The sequence below is a fragment of the Bos taurus genome, chromosome 7 (assembly GCF_002263795.3).
Source record: "Bos taurus isolate L1 Dominette 01449 registration number 42190680 breed Hereford chromosome 7, ARS-UCD2.0, whole genome shotgun sequence".
Lineage (NCBI taxonomy): Eukaryota > Metazoa > Chordata > Mammalia > Artiodactyla > Bovidae > Bos > Bos taurus.
The window spans coordinates 41,967,951-41,990,855 of record NC_037334.1 but is presented as its reverse complement, the minus strand read 5'-3'; the positions used below and the strand labels follow the sequence as shown (position 1 = coordinate 41,990,855).

The following is a 22,905-nucleotide window of genomic DNA, read 5'->3' as shown; positions in this document are numbered from 1 at the left end:
AACTAAGAATAAAATCACCATCAGTTCAGCTCAGTCGCTCAGACGAGTCCGATTCTTTGCGACCCCATGAACTGCAGAACTCCAGGCCTCCCTGTCCATCACTAACTCCCAGAGTCTACCCAAACCCATGTCCATTGAATCAGTGATGCCATCCAACCACCTTAACCTCTGACATCCCCTTCTCCTCCTGCCCTCAATCTTTCCCAGCATCAGGGTCTTTTCAAATGAGTCAGCTCTTTGCATCAGGTGCCCAAAGTATTGGAGTTTCAGCTCAACATGAGTCCTTCCAATGAACACCGAGGACTGATCTCATTTAGGATGGATTGGTTGGATCTCCTTGCAGTCCAAGGGACTCTCAAGAGTTTTCTCCAACACCACACTTCAAAAGCATCAATTCTTCGGTGCTCAGCTTTCTTCACAGTCCAACTCTCACATGCATACATGACTACTGGAAAAACCATAGGCTTGACTAGATGGACCTTTGTTGACAAAGTAATGTCTCTGCTTTTTAATATGCTGTCTGGGTTGGTCATAACTTTCCATACAAGGAATGAGCGTCTTTTAATTTCATGGCTGCATTCACCATCTGAAGGGATTTTGGAGCCCAGAAAAATAAAGTCAGCCACTGTTTCCACTGTTTCCCCATCTATTTGCCATGAAGTGATGGGACCGGATGCCATAATCTTCATTTTCTGAATGTTGAGCTTTAAGCCAACTTTTTCATTCTCCTCTTTCCCTTTCATCAAGAGGCTCTTTAGTTCTTCTTTGCTTTCTGTCATAACGGTGGTGTCATCTGCATATCTGAGGTTATTGATATTTTTCCCGGCAATCTTGATTCCAACTTGTGCTTCTTCCAGCCCAGCGTTTCTCATGATGTACTCTGCATATCAGTTAAATAAGCAGGGTGACAATATATAGCCTTGACATACTCTTTTTTCCTATTTGGAACCAGTCTGTTTTTCCATGTCCAGTGCTAACTGTTGCTTCCTGACCTGGCTACACGTTTCTCAAGAGACAGGTCAGGTGGTCTGGTATTCCCATCTCTTTCAGAATTTTCCACAGTTTATCATGATCCACACAGTCAAAGGCTTTGGCATAGTCAATAATGCAGAAATACATGTTTTTCTGGAACTCTCTAGCTTTTTCAATGATCCAGTGGGTGTTGGCATTGATCTCTGGTTCCTCTGCCTTTTCTAAAACCAGCTTGAACATCAGGAAGTTCACAGTTCATGTATTGTTGAAGCCTGGCTTGGAGAACTCTAAGCATCACTTTACTAGCGTGTGAGATGAGTGGAATTGTGCATTCGTTTGAGCATTCTTCGGCATTGCCTTTTTTTGGATTGGAATGAAAACTGACCTTTTCCAGTCCTGTGACCACTGCTGAGTTTTCTAAATTTGCTGGCATATTGAGTGCAGCACTTTTACAGCATCATCTTTCAGGATTTGAAAGAGCTGAACTGGAATTCCATCACCTCCACTACCTTTGTTCATAGTGATCCTTCCTAAGGCCCACTTGACTTCACATTCCAGGATGTCTGGCTGTAGATGAGTGACCACAGCCAGACATTATCTGGGTCATGAAGATCTTTTTTGTACAGTTTTGAATATTCTGCCATCTCTTCTTAATATCTTCTGCTTCTGGTAGCTTCATACCATTTATATCCTTTATTGAGCCCATCTTTGCATGAAATATTCCCTTGGTATCTCTAATTTTCTTGAAGAGATCTCTAGTCTTTACCATTCTGTTGTTTTCTTCTATTTCTTTGCACTGATCACTGAAGAAGGCTTTCTTAGCTCTCCTTGCTATTCTTTCGAATTCTGCATTCAAATGGGTATATCTTTCCTTTTCTCCTTTGCTTTTTGCTTCCCTTCTTTTCATAGCTATTTGTAAGGCCCCATCATACAGCCATTTTGCTTTTTTGCATTTCTTTTTCTTGGGGATGGTCTTGATTCCTGTCTCCTGTACAATGTCACAAACCTCTGTCCATAGTTCATATGGTACTCTGTCTATCAGATCTAGTCCCTTAAATTCATTTCTCACTTCCACTGTAAGGGGCTTGATTTAGGTCATACCTCAATGGTCTAGTGTTTTTCCCCACTTTCTTCAATTTCAGTCTGAAGTTGGCAATACAGAGTTCATGATCTGAGCCACAGTAGCTCCTGGTCTTATTTTTTCTGGCTGAATAGAGCTTCTCCATCTTTGGCTGCAAAGAATATAATCAATCTGATTTCAGTGTCGACCATCTGGTGATGTCCTTGTGTAGAGTCTTGTGTTATTGGAAGAGGGTGTTTTCTATGACCAGTGAGTTCTCTTTGCAGAACTCTATTAGCCTTTGTGCTGCTTCATTCTGTATTCCAAGGCCAAATTTGCCTGTTACTCCAGGTGTTTCTTGACTTCCTATTTTTGCATTCCAGTCTCGTATAATGAAAAGGACATCTTTTTGGGGTGTTAGTTCTAGAAGGTCTTGTAGGTCTTCATAGAACTGTTCAACTTCAGCTTTTTCAGCGTTACTTGTTGGGGCATAGACTTAGATTACTGTGATATGGGATGGTTTGCCTTGGAAACAAATAGAGATAATTCTGTAATTTTTGAGATTGCACCCAAGTACTGCATTTCGGACTCTTTTGTTGACTATAACAGCTATTCCATTCCTTCTGAGGGATTCCTGCCCGCAGTAGTAGATATAATGGTCATCTGAGTTAAATTCACCCATTCCAGTCCATCTTAGTTCTCTGATTCCTACAATGTCAATGTTCACTCTTGTCATCTCCTGTTTAACCACTTCCAATTTACCTTGATTCATGAACCTTACATTCCAGGTTCCTATGCAACATTGCTGTTTACAGCATCAGACCTTGCTTCTATCACCAGTCCCATCCACGACTGGGTGTTGTTTGTGCTTTGGCTCCATCCCTTCATTCTTTCTGGAGTTATTTCTCCACTGATCTCCAGGAGCATACTGGGCACCTACTGACCTAGGCAGTTCATCTTTCAGTGTCCTATCCTTTTGCCTTTTAATACTGTTCATGGGGTTCTCAAGGCAAGAATATTGAAGTGGTTTGCCATTCCCTTCTCCAGTAGACCACATTTTGTCAGACCTCTCCACGATGACCCATCTATCTTGGGTGGCCCCACACAGCATGGCTTAGTTTCATTGAGTTAGACAAGGCTGTTGTCCATGTGATCAGATTGGCCTGTTGTCTGTGACTGTGGTTTCAGTCTGTCTGCCCTCTGATGCCCTCTCTCAGTGCCTACAGACTTACTTGGGTTTCTCTTACCTTGGATGTGGGGTATCTCTTCATGGCTGTTCCAGCAAACCTCAGCTGCCTCTCCTTACCTCAGACATGGGGTAGGCCTGAGGCTTGGGTTGGCAGCCGAGTGGAACTACCCCATGCCCAAGGTTGTGGGCGGCAGCTGAGAGGAGCTACCTCATGTCCAAGGTAAAATCACCATATGACTCAGCAATCCCACTAGTAGGCATATATCTTGAGGAAACCAAAATTGAAAAAGACACTTGTACCCCAGTGTTCATTGCAGCACTATTTACAATAGCTAAAACATAGAAGCAACCTACATGTCCATTGACAGATGAATGGATAAAGAAGTTATAGTACATATATACAGTGGAATATTATTCAGCCATAAAAAAGGAACACATTTGAGTCAATTTTAATGAATTGGATGAGTTTATAGCCTATTATATAGAATGAAGCAACTCAGTTAATATATTATAGTATACAATATATTAATATAATATATATACTATATTACTATAGTATATTAATGTATATATATGGAATCTAGAAAGATGGTACTGATGAATTTATTTGGCAGTTCAGCATTGGAGAAACAGGGGAACTTCCCTGGTGGCTCAGTCAGTAAAGAATCCACTTGCAATGTGGGAGACCTGGGTTTGATCCCTGGGTTGGGAAGATCCCCTGGAGGAGGGCCATAGCAACCCACTCCAATATTCTTGCCTGAGAATCTCCATGGACGGAGAAGCATGAAGGGTTGCAGTCCATGGAGTTGCAGAGTCAGACACAACTGAGTGACTAAGCACAGCACAGCACACAATGGAAAAACAGACATAAAGAACAGACTTATGGACATGGGGGTGTGGGGAAGAAGGAGAGGGTGAGATGTATGGAGGGAATAACATGGAAACTTACATTATCATTTTTAAAATAGATAGCCAATGGGAGTTTGCTGTATGACTCAGGGAATTCAAACAGGGACAATGCAACCACTAGGTGAGATGGGGAAGGAGATGGGAGGGACGTTCAAGAGGGAGGGGAGTTTTGTATACCTATGGCAGATTCATGTTGATATTTGGCAGAGAACAACAGAATTGTGTAAGGCAATTATCTTCAATTAAAATAAATTAATAAAATCAGAACAAAAAAGTCTATAGATAATAAATGCTGGAGACATATGGAGAAAATGGAATCTTTTTGCACTGTTGGTGGCAATGTAAACTGGTACATCTATTGTGGAGAATGGTACGGATTTTCACTTAAAACTAAAAATAAAACTATCATGTGATTCAGCAATTCTACTCCTGGACATGTGTCCGGAGAATCCCATAAGACAAATTACACATGCACTTCCACATTCACTGCAGCCGTATTATAATAGCCAAAACATGGAAGCAACCTAAATGTCTTTCGATAGAGGAATGTATTAAATGAACAATTTAGGACTTTAAATAGCTTTGCTGGAATTTCATCACATAGCTTTGTTCATAGAAATTATTCCTAACACCCTCTTGACTTCATACTCCAGGATGTCTAGCTCCCTAGGTGAGTGACTACACCATCATAGTTATCCAGGTCATTAAGACCTTTCTTGTAAAGTTCTATTTATTCTTGCCACCTCGTCTTAATCACTTCTGCAGATACTATTTTGTCGTTTTCCTTCCTTTAAGTAAAATTTTAAGTGGACAAAATTACAACCAATAAGATAAATCAAAATCTAAAAGGTTTATCATGTGACTCTTAGGATAAGATTTTTCTATATATAATACTATAACTGTCAGCAAGCTATAGGAAATACCCATGTAAACAGATATTTACAAATAGAGATCTTCAACAAGGAGTTGCTTAATTTTGTAATATTTTACAAGGGAGTCTCCTTAATTAGGCCATTAAAATTTTTTTCTTGAAGAGCATTCCGTATAAACCTTGCCATCTGATACAAAGAAGTCATATGAAGAGACACACACCAGATCTGTACCATAAGGTAGTATCTTAGGGGTGTTTTGGTAAAACACAAATTATTAGTTTCAAATGATTAGATTTGAAGCACAGTAGTGATTATTTGTTAATACTTGTTAATTGCACAGATGTACATTTTTGCTAATAATCCTTGTAAACTTCCAGGGTACTTTACTCATCCATCAAACATCTCTTTCAATGAGTTTGATTTATAAAATACTGAAATATTTAATGAAATATTAAAATAATTGATATTTTTAAACTGTGGTATTGGAGAAGACTCTTGAGAATCCCTTGGATTGCAAGAAGATTAAACTAATCCATCCTAAGAGAAATAAATCCTGAATATTCATTGGAGGGACTGATGCTAAATCTGAAGCTCCAATACTTTGGCCACCTGATACGAAGAGTTGTCTCATTGGAAAAGACCCTGATGCTGGGAAAGATTGAAGGCAGGAGGAGAAGGGGGTGACAGAGGATGAGACGTTTGGATGGCATCACTGACTCAATGGACATGAGTCTGAGCAAGCTTTGGGAGATGGTGAAGGACAGGGAAGTCTGGCATGCTGCAGTCCATGGGGTTTCAAAGAATCAGATACGATTGAGAGACTGAACAACAAAATGTTTGATATAAAAGAAAAGCTAAGTCTTCATGTAAAAATCAAAATTAGTATAGCTTATGTGATGTACACTACTGGGCAACTGAGCAACAATTTACATGTGAGGTACTATAAAAAAATTAATAACTCATTATCAGAGAAATGCAAATCAAAACCACTATGAGGTACCATTTCACACCAGTCAGAATGGCTGCGATCCAAAAGTCTACAAATAATAAGTGCTGGAGAGGGTGTGGAGATAAGGGAACCCTCTTACACTGTTGGTGGGAATGCAAACTAGTACAGCCACTATGGAGAACAGTGTGGAGATTCCTTAAAAAACTGGAAATAGAACTGCCTTACGATCCAGCAATCCCACTGCTGGGCATACACACGGAGGAAACCAGAAGGGAAAGAGACACGTGTACCCCAATGTTCATCGCAGCACTGTTTATAATAGCCAAGACATGGAAGCAACCTAGATGTCCATCAGCAGATGAATGGATAAGAAAGCAGTGGTACATATACACAATGGAGTATTACTCAGCCATTAAAAAGAATGCATTTGAATCAGTTCTAATGAGGTGGATGAAACTGGAGCCTATTATACAGAGTGAAGTAAGCCAGAAGGAAAAACATAAATACAGTATACTAACGCATATATATGGAATTTAGAAAGATGGTAACAATAACCCGGTGTACGAGACAGCAAAAGAGACACTGATGTATAGAACAGTCTTATGGACTCTGTGGGAGAGGGAGAGGGTGGGAAGATTTGGGAGAATGGCAATGAAACATGTAAAATATCATGTAGGAAACGAGTTGCCAGTCCAGGTTCGATGCACGATGCTGGATGCTTGGGGCTGGTGCACTGGGACGGCCCAGAGGGATGGTATGGGGAGGGAGGAGGGAGGAGGGTTCGGGATGGGGAACACATGTATACCTGTGGCGGATTCATTTTGATATTTGGCAAAACTAATACAATTATGTAAAGTTTAAAAATAAAATAAAATTAGAAAAAAAAATAAAAGAAAAAAAAAAGAAAAAATGCAAAAAAAAAAAAAAAATTAATAACCCCTGAACATATCTCTATTTCATCTAAAAGATTCAGTTGAGAATAGCTATCAAGGATAAATGACATTACATAAAGGAAAGCTTTTAACATTAAATTTTATTTTGATGCTCTCTTTGTTTGCAGAGGAGTTACCACCAAGGATTTTGCATTCAAATGGGAGATATAGTGGTAAAATATTTACTATAGGGTTGTGATAGTTCCCATCTCCTGATGCTATGAGCTGCTTTATTGTAAAATATCTTAGAGTAGAATAAAACACAAAGTTGTAATCAAGACTGATATCTACTAATAGTTCTAAATTGTTAACATTCAATTTGGGATTTTTTTTGCACATTAAATTAACACTTAATTTTTCTGATCACTTTAATTCATAAAAATTCCTTCACATGGGTATTCATCTATAAAACAATAAATGTATGAATTATATGTAAAACATGTAATATTGTATGTATGTATATATGTAAAATATATGTAAAAGTAGAGCTTGACCCATTTCTCTGAACTAAAGAAAGTCTTATTTATCTATCATGATACCTTTCTAACAATATTAACCTGATGCAATTTTAACAATTTCATTTAATGAAATTTCATTCTGTATTTGACTGCCCTAATAACTGATAATATTAGCTGCAATAGTGACATAATCTAGGCTCATTTTATTAATCAAATGATTTTGAGGACAAAGGTAAAATATAAAATAAATCTAGTTATATTTCTAAAATTGAGTTAAAGATCAACAGTGTTTTTATAATTATGTAACTACCTCAGTCATAATGCCACACAATTGTGCCTTTTATAATGGTCAACACGGTAGCTTTTATGTTGTTTATATTTTATTTCAATTAAAAAAATATAAACAGCAATAATGTCCTGGTTACAACAATTCTATCCTCAGTATGTTCGTTAGAAATTGTATTTACCCAAACAATTCTCCGTCTGTCTTTAACAACCACTAGAGAACAAAGTCAAATGGTGAGAGGATCTATCCATATAGAAATAGACTTAAATGCACTGGTTCAATATGGTCTAACTTCTTGCTAAATGCAAAAGAGTAAAAGTAGACTCTTAGGCAAGTTATGCCAATCATTCCACATTCATTGCAAGTTATTGCCCTGTTTCTAAGCCTCTCTGTAATAATAGTGCCAGAATCTTTCCCTTTAAAAACTAAGATGCTTCTATTCATTCCTGTGAAATATAATGAGAAAATTCCCTCTGTTTCCTCCTTTGTGATGTGTAAAGTTGAATTATTATGGAGAGATAGCAATACAAATTTAAAAAATTCTGTGGTAAGCTTAATGAAAAATTTTGAATTTCCCTCAGAATATAAATTGCTCAAATACCTGGAAATTCTTAGTGAATCCCACCAAGTATGAACTATACAGTCCACATTCTTGCACCACTTTTAATTAAAACAAGAAAACAGCCATCAGGTAGAAGCATCCACAAGCATCCACCAAAAGATGAATGGATAAAAATTATGTGACATACATATAGTGAAATATTTTTCAGTTTTAAATAGGAGGAAAAGTCTAATACATGCTCCAGTATGGATGAACCTGGAGTTCAATATGCTAAATGAAATGTCACTCATAAAAAGGCAGATACTCCACAATTCCACTTATATGAAGTACTCAGAATAATCAAATCTGTAGAGCTAAAGAGTAGAATGGTGCACAAGTATATTTTGGCTATTTAAAAAGCTGTATTAAGTTATATATTCATTTTGCTTTCCTCATTTTTCAACAATGTATCAAAGTGCAATTCATTTTCTGATATTTACCTTTCTTTTACCACTTAATGATTTTTATACAAATTGGTTTATTTCCCATTTTGTCTGTTATAGAAAATTCCTTAAGATAAATTAATTCTGAATGTACACCAAAGTGGTTGCAAACTAATGAGGCAAAATAATTTGGTAGTTTGGAAACAAAAATTTTAGAAAAAATTAATTTGTCTATTGAATATAAAGAAGTATTTATGAAAAAATTGGGACTACAGGTGGAGATAAGACTTTTATGTTATGGTTGCCAAATAAGCTCAAATAAATTTAAGAACTGACATAGGTTATCAATTAGGCCAAAAATTAGAGGTCATTTTTTCAGAATTGCCAGACATGACACTATACACAGAGAAAAAAGATCAAGTAACATATTGGAGGGAAAAAAAGAAAAAGGAACATTTACCTTCAGCCCAGGATCAAATTTTGTCCCTTGAAAATGGATCATTCAGAATGAAGTTGTTAAAACAATTGCAAAAAAAAAAAAAAGAAAAGAAAAAGAAACAAGCTTAGAGAATTAAAGCATGGTCACAAAAACAAATAGGAATTCCACAACCAATAAGTGAGGAAGAAAAAAAAAAATCACAGTTTACTTAGATTTTATTTTGTGGAATTTTTCTGCACTTTTCAGATGTATTGTATGTTAGTTTCATTCGATGAATGTCATAGACTATTTATTTGTACTTTTTACATAAATGAATATAATTAACTACCATATTTTTTATATACTTATTTCAAATTTTGCTGACTAAATACAGATAACGCAGCCTACAAATTACCTCCATATTGATTTGCTAAGAATTCTTTCAAGGAATTATTAATATTGTTAATATTTGATGAACAGCAAACATATAATCTAAAATGGTTCTGATCAAATATCTTGGATCATATTCATTTATTAAAATAGTTAATTTTTATAGAGAATAAATGGAAAGGGTAATATAAGGTACAACCATTATTGTATAAGATTAATTAAACAGATCTCAATAGAGTGAATTTGGAGTGAGCAGACTAACATATACAACCCAGGCAAGAAGCTATTTTATAGAAGTCTGGATCTCTTTCAGTGACATTGGGATAAAATTGAAATGGATTTTTATTATCATCCAGAATAAAACTCGGAGAAGGCAATGGCATCCCACTCCAGTACTCTTGCCTGGAAAATCCCATGGACTGAAGAGCCTGGTGGGCTGCAGTCCATGGGGTCGAGAAGAGTCGGACACGACTGAGCGACTTCACTTTCACTTTTCACTTTCATGCATTGGAGAAGGCAATGGCAACCCACTCCAGTGTTCTTGCATGGAGAATCCCAGGGACGGGGGAGCCTGGTGGGCTGCTGTCTATGGGGTCGCACGGAGTCGGACACGATTGAAGCGATGTAGCAACAGCAGCAGCAGAATAAAACTATCTTAATATTATTTTCCTTACAGCTTCCTTTACCTGTCTGTTTCTAAGACTATAGATAATAAGATTTAAGAATGCAGGAACTATGGTATAAAAGGCAGAAAAAATAATATCTTTAATTGTTTTAGAGCTTACTGAAGGCCTTAAGTATACACAGATGATAGAACTGAGAAAGGCAGATACCACAAGGATGTGAGGGACACAGGTAGAAATGGCTTTTCCTTGCTCTCATTGAAAACCTTAGCACAGTGAAAAATATGTGAACATATGACATAGTAATAAAGATAAAGCAGCCCCCACCAACTACAATGACAGATACAAGAAGTAAAAGAAAATTGCTGGAGGTGTCAGGGCAGGAGATCCTCAGCAGAGAGGGTACATCAGAGAAGAATCGATGGACTGACAGAAGGTCAGCTGGAATGATTTACATGTTTGCATACCTGCATACACAAGACCACTGACCAGGAAGGTGTGTCATTTGAACACAGAATTGGGAGTTCATGATAACTGGGTAGTAGAGGGGCTGGCAGATGGCTATATAGCAGTCTCGGGCCATGATGTTGAGGAACATCACCTCTACATAGGCAAAGTAAAGGACCAAGAATATCTGGATTGCACATGCAGCTCCTGAAATGGTCCTGTTACCAGGGAGAGAGTCGACACAGGCATTAAGGACAGTGACAGTAATATAGCACGTATCTAAAATAGACTGATTTCTGAGGAAGAAGCACAAGGGCCTGTGAAGTTTCTGGTCAAATATGGTGACCAGTAATGATGAGAAGATTCCCTAACAAGGTAACCCAGTACATCAGAAATAGCAACATGGAGTGTAGGTACCTTAGCTTCCAACTATCAGCAAAGATCACAGTGGTAGAATTGACCATATTTTTAAAAGGGTGATCGATCTGGAAAATAAAAGGGATAAACTGTGAGAAACAGGATTCAAAAAAAGAATGAATGAAATCACCTTAAACATTTTCTTAGAAAGTGTGTTCTTCTATTTCATACAGATGGTTTTTGTGTGTGGGAAATGTCCATAATTAGTATTTTCATGAATCTGTGCTATGTTGCTTCAGTCATGTCCAACTCTCTGCAACCCTGTGGACTGTAGGCCATCAGGCTTCTCTGTCCATGGGGATTTTCCAGGCAAGAATACTGGAGTGTGTTGCTATGCCCTCCTCCAGGAGTCTTTTCATATGTTTAGCTTATTATAACTACTGAGTAGTTAAAATGGGAAAGTGCTAAGGCTGGGGCTCTTCAATTCCATTTTCTGGTTATACAGGAAGTGTTATTACTTTACTCAATAATATCCAACTCACTGAAGTTTATTATTCTAATGAAGATTCATCAGTTCATAGATGGATAAATAGATAGAGATAGTTACTTCAAACAGAGTCAATTCTCAATTAAAGATTTTTAAGTTTTATTAGGAGTTGTATAACGCATTCAGTTGGATACCAACACCCTGTTGAAATTTACCTTAATGTTCTATGAAATACTGACCATTGATCACCAAGAGTCCATAATTTCTTGAAATCAGCCTTAAAAGATAAGCACAGAAATTTAGATTAAGAATGTAGATAATTTTGAAAATTCCCTGGCAGTCCAGTGATTAGGAATCTGTTCCATTACCAGGGACCTGGATTTGATCTCTGGTCAGGGAACTAAGAGCCTGCAAACCAGGTGGTGTGGTCTATGAAAAATTAATTAAATTAAATATTTTTAAAACATTTTAGACACTTTAACAAATAACATATGGTATCACTTATATGTGGAATATAAGATATGACACAAATGAACATATCTATGAAATAGACAAAGTCACAGACAGACATAGAGAGCAGATTTGTGAATGCCAAGGAGGAGAGGTGGGGGAGGGAAATATTAAAATTAAGTCGCCCAGTTATGTTCAACTCTTTGCAACCCCATGGACTTTAGCCCATCAGGCTCCTCTGTCCATGGGATTCTCCAGGCAAGGGCCACCAAGGAAGCCCTAGGGAAATATTGGGAGTTTGTAATTAGCAGATGCAAACTATAATATATAGGATGGATAAGCAACTAGGTCTTACTGGATAGCACAGGGAACTACATTAAATACCCTGTGATAAACCGTGATGGGAAAGAATATGAAAAAGAATATATATATATATATATATATATATATATGAATCGCTTTACTATATATCAGAAATTAACACAACACTGTAAATCAACTACAGTTCAATTCTTAAACAGAAGAGTATAAATGTATAAACTTTTTTATTTCTAATTTTTCTTTTTTCAGATACATCGGAATGTAATTTTACTAATTTTATGTGAGAAATAAGCAGCTCAGGTTATCCCACTTGTGTCAGATATATTCTGTGAATTCTAATACTTTCTGCTTAAAAATACTCACATTTTGAAGTATTCATTTCATTTACAATAACTTAGAAAACATTCCACTCATGGAGAGCTCATTTCAGCTAAAAGTTGATTCAGAAACATCAAATGAATTGATCAAGAATAGAATACTGATAAGTAGCTTATGGATGATACAAATCACATATTTTCCCCAAAACTGATTCTTCAAATTCTATATCATCTATTTTGATAATCACCATAATATACGAATTATAGTCATTTTGTTACTGTGAAATAAATATAAGTAGGATCATTGTTAAGATAATTATTCTTTTCATTCAAAGCTGGTCATATAAATTTATCTTTATGTGATATTAAGGAGGGGCTTCCCTTGTAGCTCAGTCAGTAAAGAATCTGCCTGCTGTGCAGGAGACCTGGGTTCGATCCCTGGGTCAGGAAGATCCACTGGAGAAGGAAATGGCAACCCACTCAAGCATTCTTGCCTGGAAAATCCTATGGACAGAGGAGCCTGGTGGGCTGTAGTCCATGGAGTTGCAAAGAGTTGGGCACAACTGAGCCATATTAAGGAAGGTGGACTCCATTTTATAAAAACCAAGAACCCACAAATCTTCATAAAAGAAATACAGGATTATGACTTCTCACATACATATGTTAATTTTTGTCTAGGTTGACGTAAAGTATTATCAAATATTTTGGAAGTAAATTGGTTGGCATATATAAATAGTGACTAATTTGTAAATTATTTGTGTGTGCTGTGCTGTGCTAAGTTGCTTCAGTCATGTCTGATTCTGTGCGACCCTATGGACTATCACCTGCCAGGCTCCTCTGTCCATGGAATTCTCCAGGCAAGAATACTGGAGTGGGTTGCCATGGCGTCCTCCAGAGTATCTCCCTGACTCAGGGATCGAACCCACATCTCTTAAGTCTCCTTCATTAGCAGGCTGGATCTTTACTAATAGTGCCACTTGGGAAACCCCAAATAAAATCTATATTGTATAAAATCTCTAGAAACTTAATGTCTGGATGAGCTCTTGTCTGACAACAGATAGTTAGTTATAATGTATTGAGTTGTTGACAGTGATGTTAGTCCTGTGTTTGTTTTACATGGCCAAAATATTGAGGTACACTGTGTCCATACCTGCTTTGTTGAGATTCCTATCATAGAAGGATGCTAAATTTTGTCACGTTTCTACTACATCTATTGAAATAATTGTATATATATTTATCCTTCATTATGCTAATGTTGTATATTACATTAATTGATTTTTGTATATTTGGTGGTGGTATAATTGGTAAGTTGTGTATATGTTTAACTATCCTTGAATCTTGGGGGTAAATCCCACTTGACTTGTGATTATTATTATATATGATTATTTGATGTAAATTATTTAATGGTGTACGATTATTTAATGAGTTGTTGAATTTTATTTTGCTAGTAGTTTTGAGAAATTTTGCATTCATTATCATAAGGAATGCTGCTGCTGTTATTGTTTAGTCGCTAAGTCGTGTCTAACTCTTTTGCGACCCCATGGACTGTAGCCCACCAGGCTCCTCTGTCCATGGGATTTTCTAGGTGAGAACACTGGAGTACATTTTCATTTCTTTCTCCAGAGGATCAAACTCAGATCTTCTGCATTGGCAGGTGGATTCTGATTACCTCCGGGCCATCAGAGTAGCCCAGTATTGGTCTGTAATTTTCTTTTAGAGTTCTTGCCTGGCTTTGGGATCACAGTGATACTAGCATTATAAAATAAGTTTGGTTATATTTTTGTTCTTCATTTTTTTGGGAAGATTTTTTAGAAGAATTCTTGTTAAATTTTCATTAAATGTTTCATAGAATTTGCCAATGATTCATTCTATCCAGGCCTTGGCTAGTCTCTGTAGGACTTTTTTGATTATTGATTAAATTCTTCATTTGCCATTAGTTCAGATTTTCTGTTTATTCATGATTCAGACTTGAAAGGTTGTATATTCCTAGATATTTAGTGATCTAAGTTATCAAATTTATTAGAAAATAAATGTTCATAGGTGTTTTATGATCATTTAAGCTTCATCAGTTGCTGTATCTCTTTTTTAATCTAATTATATTATTTTTGTCATAGGTACTTTATCTTTCCAAATCATTAATCATTCTTATATTTTTCAATTTCTATTTTATTTATATTAGTCTAACATTTACTTTTCTTTCTTTCTACTAATTTATGGGCTTATTTTTCCTTCTTCAATTTCCTTAAAGTGTAAAATTAGATAGTTTATTAAAGATTTTTCTTTTTCTAACTGAAGACATTTATCTCTATGCATTTCCTTCTTGGAATTGTTTTAGTTATATTCTATAAGGTATGCATGCCATGTTTCCATTTTAACTTATCATTTTAAAAATGTCCTTTTTGATTTCCTCTTGCTAGTTCAGGAGTTTGTAGTTTTTAAATTCCATGTGTTGGTAAATTTTTCTTTTGTTAGTGATTTCTAGTTTTATAACCGTACCTAGAAATAATATGATACATGTTTCCAATCTTTTTATATATTTTAAAGATTTATTTTTAATTTAACGATAATTGTTTTACAGTACTGCATTGGTTTCTGTCAAAAATCAACATGAAACAGCTATAGATTTATCAATGTCCCCTCCCACTTGAATATCCCTCCCACCTCCCTCCCCACCCCACCCATTCTAGGTTGTTCAGTTCAGTCAGTTCAGTTCAGTTGCTCAGTCGTGTCCAACTTTTTGTGACCCCATGAATTGCAGCACGCCAGGCCTCCCTGTCCATCAATATCTCCCGGAGTTACTCAAACTCACGTCCATCAAGTTGGTGATGCCATCCAGCCATCTCATCCTCTGTCGTCCCCTTCTCCTCCTGCCTCCAATCCCTCCCAGCATCAGAGTTTTTTCCAATGAGTCAACTCTTCACATGAGGTGGCCAAAGTACTGGAGTTTCAGCTTCAGCATCATCCTTCCAAAGAACACCCAGGGCTGATCTCCTTTAGAATGGACTGGTTGGATCTCCTTGCAGTCCAAGGGACTCTCAAGAGTCTTCTCCAACAACACAGTTCAAAAGCACCAATTCTTTGGCGCATAGCTTTCTTCACAGTCCAACTCTCACATCCATATATGACTGTTGGAAAAACCATAGCCTTGACTAGACGGACCTTTGTTGGCAAACTAATGTCTCTGCTTTTCATTAGGCTGTCTAGGTTGGTCATAACTTTTCTTCCAAGGAGTAAGCGTCTTTTAATTTCATGGCTGCAGTCACCATCCTCAGTGATTTTGGAGCCCCCCAAAATAAAGTGTGACACTGTTTCCACTGTTTCCCCATCTATTTCCCATGAAGTGATGGGACCAGATGCCGTGATCTTCATTTTCTGAATGTTGAGCTTTAAGCCAACTTTTTCACTGTCCTCTTTCACTTTCATCAAGAGGCTTTTTAGTTCCTCTTCACTTTCTGCCATACGGGTGGTGTCATCTGCATATCTGAGGTTATTGATATTTCTCCCAGCAGTCTTGATTCCAGCTTGTGCTTCTTCCAGCCCACCATTTCTCATGATTTACTCTGCATAGAAGTTAAATAAACAAGGTGACAATATACAGCCTTGACGTACTCCTTTCCCTATTTGAAACCAGTCTGTTGTTCCATGTCCAGTTCTAATTGTTGCTTCCTGACCTGCATATAGGTTTCTCAAGAGGCAGGTCAGGTGTTCTGGTATTCCCATCTCTTTCAGAATTTTCCACAGTTTATTGTGATCCACACAGTCAAAGGCTTTGGCATAGTCAATAAAGCAGAAATAGATGTTTTTCTGGAATTCTCTTGCTTTTTCGATGATCCAGCAGATGTTGGCAGTTTGATCTCTGATTCCTCTGCCTTTTCTAAAACCAGCTTGAACATCTGGAAGTTCATGGTTCATGTATTGCTGAAGCCTGGCTTGGAGAATTTTGAGCATTACTTTACTAGGGTGTGAGATGAATGCAATTGTGCGGTAGTTTGAGCATTCTTTGGCATTGCCTTTCTTTGGGATTGGAATGAAAAATGACCTTTTCCAGTCCTATGGCCACTACTGAGTTTTCCATATTTGCTGGCATATTGAATGCAGCACTTTCACAGCATCATCTTTCAGGATCTGAAAGAGCTCAACTGGAATTCCATCACCTCCACTACCTTTGTTCATAGTGATGCTTTGTAAGGCCCAATTGACTTCACATTCCAGGATGTCTGGCTCTAGGTCAATGATCACACCATCGTGATTATCTGGGTCATGAAGATCTTTTTTGTACAGCTCTTCTGTTTATTCTTGCCACCTCTTCTTAATATCTTCTACTTCTGTTAGGTCCATACCATCTCTGTCCTTTATCGAGCCCATCTTTGCATGAAATGTTTCCTTGGTAGATCTGATTTTCTTGAAGAGATCTCTAGTCTTCCCCATTCTGTTGTTTTCCTCTCTTTCTTTGCATTGATCACTGAGGAAGGCTTTCTTATCTCTTCTTGCTATTCTTTGGAACTCTGCATTCAGATGCTTAAATCTTTCCTTTCTTCCTTTGCTTTTCACTTCTCTTCTTTTCACAGCTATTTGTAAGGCCTCCCCAGACAGCCATTTGCTTTTTTGCATTTCTTTTCTGTGGGGATGGTCTTGATCCCTGTCTCCTGTACAATGTCACAAACCTCTGTCCATAGTTCTTCAGGCACTCTATCTATTAGATCTAATCCCTTGAATCTATTTCTCACTTCCACTGTATAATCATAAGGGATTTGATTTAGGTCATACCTGAATAGTCTAGGGGTTTTCCCCACTTTCTTCAGTTTCAGTCTGAATTTGGCAATAAGGAGTTCATGATCTGAGCCACAGTCAGGTCCTGGTCTTGTTTTTGCTGACTGTATAGAGCTTCTCCATCTTTGGCTGCAAAGAATATAATCAATCTGATTTCAGTGTTGACCATCTGGTGATGTCCATGTATACAGTCTTCTCTTGTGTTGTTGGAAGAGGGTGTTTGCTATGACCAGTGCATTGTCTTGGCAAAACTCTATCAGTGTTTGCCCTGCTTCATTCCATATTCCAAGGCCAAATTTGCCTGTTACTCCAGGTGTTTCTTGACTTTCTACTTTTGCATTCCAGTCTCCTATAATGAAAGGGACATCTTTTGGGGTGTTAGGTCTAAAAGGCCTTGTAGGTCTTCATAGAAGCGTTCAACTACATTTACATAATTTCCCACTCAGAGTATATCCAAAGGAAATAGAATCTATCATCTTGAAGAGTCTATCTTATGCCAATGTTTTGAAGCTTTATTCACAGTCACCAAAATATGGAAACAGTTTAAATTCCCTTCCAGAAACAAATGGAAAGAAAAATATGTACCTATATATTTGAAAGCATTCAGTCATTAAAATATATCCTGAAATTTACAATAATATGGCAGCTGAATGGCATTACCCTATGTGACATAAGCCAGACAAAGAAAGAGAAACACCATATATCATATCACTTATATGTGAAATCTAGTTAAAAAGCAAATTTCACAGAAACAAAGAACAGAAGGGTTGTTGTCAGGGCTGAGTGGGGGAGGAGGAACTGTATCAGAGTTCAGTTCAGTTCATTTCAGTCGCTCAGTCATGTCCGACTCTTCGCAACCCCATAATCGAAGCACGCCAGGCCTCCCTGTCCATCATAAACTCCCGGAGTTCACTCAGACTCACGTCCATCAATTCAGTGATGCCATCCAGCCATCTCATCCTCTGTCGTCCCCTTCTCCTCCTGTCCCCCAATCCCTCCCAGCATCAGAGTCTTTTCCAATGAGTCAACTCTTCGCATCAGGTGGCCAAAGTACTGGAGTTTCAGCTTCAGCATCATTCCCTCCAAAGAAATCCCAGGGCTGATCTCCTTCAGAATGGACTGGTTGGATCTCCTTGCAGTCCAAGGGACTCTCAAGAGTCTTCTCCAACACCACAGTTCAAAAGCATCAATTCTTCAGCACTCAGCCTTCTTTACAGTCCAACTCTCACATCCATACATGACCACAGGAAAAACCATAGCCTTGACTAGCCGGACCTTTGTTGGCAAAGTGATGTCTCTGCTTTTCATTAGGCTATCTAGGTTGGTCATAACTTTTCTTCCAAGGAGTAAGCGTCTTTTAATTTCATGGCTGCAGTCACCATCTGCAGTGATTTTAGAGCCCCAAAAAATAAAGTCTGATATCAGAGTCCAAACCTTTAATTATAAGAAGAATAAATTCTAAATATCTAGTATACAATATAGTGACTATAGTTAATGTTATTGTATACCTGAGAGTTGCTGAGAGTTGTCATAGAAAAGAAGTTAATGTGAGGTGATGGATGTATTAATTATCTTGGTTTTGGTAATCAATCTATAATGAATATGTATATCATATATAGTTGGACATAGATATAGTCCAACTTATATATTTATTATGTCTTTACCTTCATATTTATTTCTCTGTAGGCTCCTCTAGAACTTCTGTATATATGGTTCTGAAAATTTTCCAGGTATATGTATGTAAAATTTTGAGACTAAGAATTTTAATTCAGTAGTAACAGCATAAACAACAACAAAAAATGTCAGCTGTGGTTTATTTTTTGTTTTACATGAGTCCATCACATTTCTTGCTATAACAATTGTGACATTAGAAACTATAGCAACTACTATAAAACGTTTGGTAAGAATTTTCAGTGCCTACTCCTATTCTTTTAATGGGACAGCATATTATTTTAATTAAATTATTATTAACAACTTTCATAGAATACAATAAGCTAGACCATTGCATTGATACTCTAGCCACACTGTCAATTTTGAACCCATGTCCATTTCTAAAACAAAAGTAAAATCACAAAATGGAACAAAAATCTCATGCAAACCAGACTGACCAGGAAGTAAGGAAGTTAGCAAGACATTATCAACAATAGTAATAACAATGTACTTACTCTTGAGTACTGTATGTCCCTAATTTTGAAGGAACAAATATTTTTCTTGTTAATTTTGTCAATTCAATGTCTTTAAGATAGTTTAACCAAATTTACTTAGAAGCTTTGAGAATATCTTCATATGAAAAAAGTATCCCATATTTAGGTTGTTGAAATAAGCCAGTCATGTCCTACTTTGTCTAAAAATGTGGACATATATATAACATCACCTTCAATGCCTCTGGGAAAACAGTCTTTGTTATTGAGTTTTGGTCAGTTGTCTAAGGGTAATTTCAAGCAGATAACAATCTCTAGAGCACAGGTGAGTGAGACTCAATTAAAATGAGATCCAATTAAAGAATGAAGATAAAAGCTGATGAGCTAGGAAGAGTATCACCAATAAGTATGTATACATAATTAATAAGTTAATAAAATAAAATAGAAAAAATTCATGCATCTTTATGTGTGTGTTAATCACTCAGTCATGTCTGATTGTTTGCAAACTCCATGGATTGTAACCCACCAGGTTTCTCTGTCTGTGGAATTCTCCAGGAGAGAATCCTGAAGTGGGTAGCTATTCGCTTTTCCAGGGGATCTTTACCACGCATCTTTACCATAAATTTTCACTGGGTACATCTCTGTGATCTCAGATATTATCATGTATTTTAAGGACCCCATATAAATTTCATCTGCCCTGGTCGAGGCAAATGATATGACTTCAATTACTGGCTTTGTAAAATCTAGGTATTTATATCTGTCATGTTCACCTGAAATTGAGATGAATGTGTCAAAATTTCCATTGAGATAGAGAGAAAGCTGAGGTGCCAGATGTTGAGTTGCAACAAGTCAGAAATGAAAGTACAGGTAAGTCTTTTGTTACTTACTGTGATGGTACAAGTAAGAGATGAACTGGTGAAAGCACTGACTGTTCTATTTTCATGAGTACTGGTCAAGGGTCAGAAGAATCAGCACAGATGTGGAGGTCATATCACTTATCAGGGAACCTAAAGAAAAGGTTCTTGTAATTCTGTAGCCTTGGGGAAGAAACAGAAGGGAGGAGTATGATTAGAACGTTTGGAATATTTAAAGTCTTGAAGATGTCTCCTTTTCCCCCTTGGCAGAAGTCCCTGAGGAACTACATACCTGAAGACTCAAGTTACAGAGCTCTAAAAATGAGTGCATTTGGACAAAAATTTAAATATGTATAATAGCAAGGAAAACTGGACTCCATCTGAGCTATTTACAATAAGCTTTCTTCAGATGCTGCAATGATGGTGTATCAGGTGTGGTGTGTGGGTGAATCTATTTTCTGTGAGGGAGGTCTCTTAATTAAAGTAGTGAAATGGTCAATGGCCAGCTTGAAAGACCACATTTGACCAAAAGCCAGACTCTTCAAAATTGCTGGCAGTCATCCATTTGAAAACTATACATATACACACACACACACACACACACACACATATATATATACATATATACATACTATATATATATATGTTCATAAGGAATGTGAGGATGAAACGCTCATGGTTTACTAAAGGCCGGTATAAAAAAGATAAATGATAAACGGTAAAACTTCTTGGGGCCGTTTTGCCAGAGTTTAATTCCCAGATCTGCCACTTAATGGATGAATGCACTGAAGCAAGTTTTTGTTTGTTTTGCTGTTGTTCCTTTTTAAACAAAGCCTTTACTTTTTGATAACTAATTTGGTTACTATTAAGAAGTATACGAAAAAAAAAAAGAAATAAATTAGTTAAAGTAATATCTATGTATTAATACCTATAACATTTCAAAATGTTGATTTTTTTTTCAAAATGTTGATATTATTGTTTCTGCTTTTTGTGAGACTTAAGAACCAAAGATCAGCGATCTCACAAAAGGCCTAATATAACACTTACTATACTACAACATATTACTGTTTACCTCCTCCTTTTAAATAAATATTTATAGGATCTATACACTTGTAGCTAAACTAAAACTGTCAGAATTGGAAAGAGAATTGGATAGACTATTGATATTAATTTGATTTTTTTCATATAGTGCTCTATAAATCCATTAGATCAAGAAAGTCAGAATAAGCCAATTATATATAAGATCATGGCAATAATTATTAGTAATTTTGCTTAATATGTATATATATATGTATACATATATATACATAGAGAGAGAAGGAGAGCTATTGAGAGAAAATTTGGCACTCAACAACATAAAATATACAATATCTTTTAAGAACATAATTCAGAAAAAGACCTTGTATATGTTACACATCCATACAGACACACATATATATATATATTCCCACAGATATATATTCCTCATTGTATATGAAATTGCCTATTTTCTCTATATATAGATGTGTATATCCATATGTCTGTTATATTTACCTATCCTTCTATCTATATCTATCTACCATCTATTATCTATCATCTATTCTCCATCAAATGTGATAACAATTATTTGAAGATTTTGATGTTTTTGCTTACTCTTATCTAATTAATGCATCAGACTCTTACTCTTTAGGAAATAAAATATTATTGTTTTATTTATTTCTGAAGTTCTCAGTTTCACATTAGTTGTCCCTGAGGAAAAAGGACAATTTATGTATTGAAGGTAAATAGATTTATTCTCTATATTCTGTAATAACCTAAATGTTAAAAGAATAGATAAATGTAATTTTTAGAACTGAATAACTTTTCTGTACACCTGAAACTAATACAACATTTTTTTTCTTTTTTTGTTTTAATTTAATTTTATTTTTTAACTTTACAATATTGTATTGGTTTTGCCATATATCAAAATGAATCCGCCACAGGTATACATGTGTTCCCCATCCTGAACCCTCCTCCCTCCTCCCTCCCTATACCCTCCCTCTGGGTTGTCCCAGTGCACCAGCCCCAAGCATCCAGTATCATGCATCGAACCTGGACTGGCGACTCATTTCATATATGATATTATACATGTTTCAATGCCATTCTCCCAAATCATCCCACCCTCTCCCTCTCCCACAGAGTCCAAAAGACTGTTCTAAAAATTAAAAAAAAAAACTTATTTTCAATTGTGTACATGTCTGAAAAGTTGGTTTGACATGGTCTCATGAACCGTTGAGGAATTTTGCATTTACTATCAAAGGAATGTTGTTGCTGTTGTTGTTTAGTTGCTCAGTCATGTCTAACTCTTTCTCAACCCCATGGGCTGTAGCCCGCCAGGCTCCTCTGTCCAGGGGATTTCCCAGGCTTGCCATTTCCTTCTCCTGAGGATCTTCCTAACCCAGGGATTGAACTCGCATCTCATGTATTGGCAGGTAGATTCTTTACTACTGAGCCATCAAGGAAACACAATATTGGCCTGTAACTTTCTTTTCTTTTAGAGTTCTTGCCTAGCTTTGGTATCACAGTGATATTGGCATCATAAAGTAAGTTTGGGTGTATTTTTGTTCTTCAATTTTGGGGGAAGATTTTCAGAAAGATTCATGTTAAATCTTCATTATATGCTTCATAGAATTTACCAGGGATTTATCCAGGCTTGGGCTTTTTTTCTGTATGAGTTTTTTTTGATGACTGATTTAATTCT

The 22,905-nt window shown here is 36.6% G+C and overlaps 1 pseudogene; it reads right to left on the bottom strand.

The window, feature by feature from the left end:
* Nucleotides 1–10,066: 10,066 nt before the first annotated feature.
* Nucleotides 10,067–10,953, bottom strand: LOC107132629 (olfactory receptor 14C36-like; annotated as a pseudogene).
* Between the last annotated feature and the right edge of the window lie 11,952 nt (nt 10,954–22,905).